Source organism: Nannospalax galili, unplaced genomic scaffold, assembly GCF_000622305.1.
Source record: "Nannospalax galili isolate Female #2095 unplaced genomic scaffold, S.galili_v1.0 scaffold25, whole genome shotgun sequence".
In the NCBI taxonomy this organism is placed as follows: Eukaryota; Metazoa; Chordata; class Mammalia; order Rodentia; family Spalacidae; genus Nannospalax; species Nannospalax galili.
Genome location: NW_008355642.1, coordinates 2,613,636 through 2,618,073, shown reverse-complemented (window position 1 = coordinate 2,618,073; position 4,438 = coordinate 2,613,636).

Below are 4,438 nucleotides of genomic sequence, written 5' to 3'. Positions count from 1 at the left end.
TTATTTATTTATTTATTTATTTATTTATTATTGAGGCAGGGTCTCCCTATAGCACTAGCTAGCCTGGAACTCTCTATGTAGACCAGGCTGACCTCCATCTCAGAGAGATCAACCTGCTTCTCCCTCCCAAGTTCTGGGATTACAAGCATGCACAACCATGCCTGGATTGCACCCTAGTTTCTAAAATATATATATTTTTAGGGGCTGGAGAGATGGCTCAGCAGTTAAGAGCACTGGCTGCTCCCGCATAAGATCCACATTTGGTTCCCAGATTCCATGTGGGGGCTAATATCTGTCCTTAACTCCAGTTCCAGGGGCTCTATCACCCTTTTATGGCCTCCGCAGGCACCAGGCTTACAGGTGGTACACTCACACACATGCAGGAAAACACTCATACACACAAAATAAAAATAAACAAAATATTTTTAAAATACATAATTTTAAATTTATTCTTTGAGAACTTCATAGAGCATACAATGTATTTTGATCACTCCATGTCCTCCTCCCTCCAATTCCTCCTAGACTCCCTCTGAATACATCTCCCTCCTAACTTTCCGCTCCTTTTTGCTGTTGCTGTGCCCAATTAGTGCTGCCCATATGTGCATGGGGGAAGGGTCATCTTCTGGAACATGTTGGCTCCTAATTTTCATTTAAAAGTTTGTTGGACCACACTCATGTCCATTTCATTACGTATTTTCTACACACGCTCTTGCTATATGATGGTAGGTTCTGAGAATTTGCAACAGAGAACACACAGCCCACAAAACCTACCTGAACTCTCCCAGGAAAAGTTTGCCAACACCCACTGTAAGCAACTGGCAACCAGCAAAGGATAGTGAATGGTATGCAAGATAAAAATGGCACCACTACATAGATGTACACTGAAATGCATGAGCCAATTGTTTGCCTTGGACAGAAGGTATGGCTAGAGAAAGAGGAGTCAGGGAGACTCATCATGATTATTACAACAATCAAAGAAGGAGTAATATCATTGGGGCTGGATAGATGGCTCAGTGGTTAAGAACACTTGTTCTTCCAGATAACCTGGATTCAATTCCCAGCACCCACATGACAGCTAACAATCGTCCATAACTCCAGTTCCAGGACATCTGACACCATCTTCTGACTTCTGCAGGGCATTGCACACATGTGATGCACTTACATACAGGCAGGCAAATCACTCATACACATAAAAGAAAAAGTAAAATAATAAATAAAATATTGAATCAGGAATAATAGTAAATACTATTAATTAAGTGGCCAGTACTTAACAAACATGCTACGTATACTGTAAGAACTGTAAGATTTTACCTTCACATCAGCCCCACAAAACACATTTTTTAAAATTTCTAACTTACAGATGATAAAACTAAAGATCATAGATGTCATATTACTTCTCAGTCTCTTGTTGACTCTTTCTTCTGAGGGGCAGTATTCCACATGGTAATTAAGAACATGGATTCCAAAACAAGTCTGCCTAATTCCATGCATTAGTTTGGGTTCTCTAAAGTAAAAAATCCTACACACACACACACACACACACACACACACACACACACACCACACCACAACACAGGGATTTATTTGACTGACTTAAATGACAGAGGTTAGGTAGTCCAAAAAATGTTGTCTGCATGTTGAAGAAGATAAGAACACATAAAAGCTTAGTTCACAACGATGGATGTCTGAGCAATCCCAGTCAGATACTAAAGGACTTTTTAATATCTGGGCCTCCACTGGAGGGTGACACCCGCTTTGGAGGAGGGTCTTGCCCCATCAATTAACCCTTCTGGAAATGCCCTTGCAGATATAATCCAAAAGGGTATTTATTTGTTGAGTCAAAATCTAATCAAACTGACAAGACTAACCATCAGAATAGGTATTTCAATTTTACTGTTGTTTTCTATGACCTTGAACATTATGTAACCTTTTCTTGCCTTGGTATTCTCATTAGTAAAATTGTGACAAAGATCAAAATGATACCACATATAATGAACATAGGACAGTGTCTGGAACATAATAAGGTCCACAAATACAACTGCTATTATTTTTTCCAAGCTCTTTTCTTGGAATGCCCCAGTGCTTAGTTCAGGACCTTCTTTCCTTCTATAATCACACTTTGTTTATGACACTATGATCAAAAGTATGGAGACATGCCTGAAGCTGGTCCTGTGTGGAGCTATGTTGGACCATCTGGTTGGGGAGGAGACATGACTGATTACTTCCTCCACAAACAGTGCTGTTATTTACGTATTCACCTAGGCTGTACCTGTGATGTCATAGAGACCTTTCTCTATGACACCAGCATGGCTCTAAACCTAGAGAAGACATGGAGGGCGAAGACAGGTGATGTCAATGTCTTATGGCATGATTACTCCATGGCAGTTTGTGACTTCCTCCTAACCTACCATAGTGGACTGTTGATCCCAGTGACACAGGACCTTCCTGCTACTGACACAAATGTCTGAACCTGTTGGTATATGTTCTCCCACACACTCTATAAGTGGACTGTTTAAGGCTTGGAACTGCTCCTTCCCCTTCCAGAAGCAGCAAGTTAGTCATGGAGACTCAGGCTCCTGCTTCAAGCAGTCACTATGCTCTACTGCCACCAGGCTCCTACCTTCCAATATGTTATGCATCACCCACCCCCAGCCTGGTCAGCCCTGGTTATGGTAACTGGTTCTTAGGTTCTTCAGCAGTCCTGTTAGCGTAGTCTGGTTAGGAGGTTTCCTTTCAGTCTTAGGGAGAAACTAATGACTAATGTTGTCTCAGAGGAATCAATGCTATACTCTATAATTAAAACAAGTTAGAAAGTCTCTTCCTCCTCCCCCTCCTTCCTCTTCCCCTCACTCTTTCTCTCTACTGTTCCCTCCATGTATTTTGAGGCACAGTCTTGCTGGCCTAAAACGTCTTAATCCTCTTGTCTGTTCCTCCTGAGTGCTGTAGATCTACTCTTACCTGTCTGGTAGTGGCTTGGCCTTCCCATAACTGCAGGAGGGCCCACCGGGACATGGACACTCAACTGACCCTTTCCTTCCTGTGATTGGCTGCCAGCATTGGAGGTGGCTTTCCACTGGTGCTTCCTATGATTGGCTGCTGGATGTGATTACCAGGCCCTAAGATTCTCCCCCAGCATTCTCTCTCTGCTTCCTAGTGGTAGAGAAGGTATTTAAAGATCAGTGGCTGTGCCAAATGCCAGACCCACTGGAGAATTCAGATGTGAATAAGCATTAAAAAGTGATGTTTCCATTGCATCCAAGCCTTGTATAAAAAAGAAGAAAATATTATGAACAAATTATAGAACACAAAATTGAATAATATAGAAGAAAAGGATAGAATCCAAGAAACATCATCTACCACAACTGAATCATGAAGAAAATATACACGTATGGACAGAACTGTAGTTAGTAAGGACATTGAATCCTAATTAAAAAAAAAACCCACCCCTTACCCCCGCAAAAAAGGCCCAGTGCTGAATGAACTGCCAAATTCTATCAAAGATTCAAAGGAGACATGCTATTCAGTTCTTCTCAAACAGCTTTTAAAAGTGCAGGCTTCGGGATAAAATATGTGTACATCATCTGAAAATCAAAGCTTAAAAGTATTTCCAGGAATAAGGTTTGGAAGGAATACTAGCAGGAAACTTGAAGTCTAAGTTTATAAAGAGTTTACCTTTTAAAAATATTTTATTTGTTAGTATTCTGTGTGTATGATAGTTTTACTTACATGTATGCAAATACAGCATATGGGTGCAGTGCCTGTGGAGACCAGAAGAGGCTGTAGGATTCCCTGGAACTGGAGTTGATTTTAGCTGCCTTATGGGTGCTGGGAAAGGAATCCGGGTTCTCTGGAACAACAGCAGGTGCTTTTTACCACTGAGCCATCTATTCAGCCACAAGAGTTTATATTTTTGATTGCTGCAGAATTGTTTAATGGACACTTTGCAAGAGCGCACAAATGTCAAATACCAGTTTTTACAGGTTAGATCTACTTGCTCTCATTACTTATTTTTTTTATCTTACTATCTATAAAGCTGCAAAAACAAGAAATATGGCTTTAAAACACTTTGATGTATCTGAGATATTTATATTCATACAGAACTTTACTGAACAAAGGACTGCTAAACACTATTTGTTCAGTTACCTAAAATTTAATAAAGTAATACTCTAGGTCTTATTTGTCAATGAATAAAATTTGTACTTATATTTATTGTAGCGAGAATCTCCATGTATCTCTTCAGACCTTTTAGTGCTTTGAACAGCTGAATGCAATCCAGGTCTTCCTATAGGAGAGTAGCCAGGAACTTTTCCCTTAAAATTATTTTTATTATTTTGTATGTATGAGTGTTCTGCCTGAATGTATGTAAGGGCACCATGTGCATGCAATGCCTGCAGAAATTAGAAGAGGGTATCTCATGCCCTGCAACTGGAGTTACAGA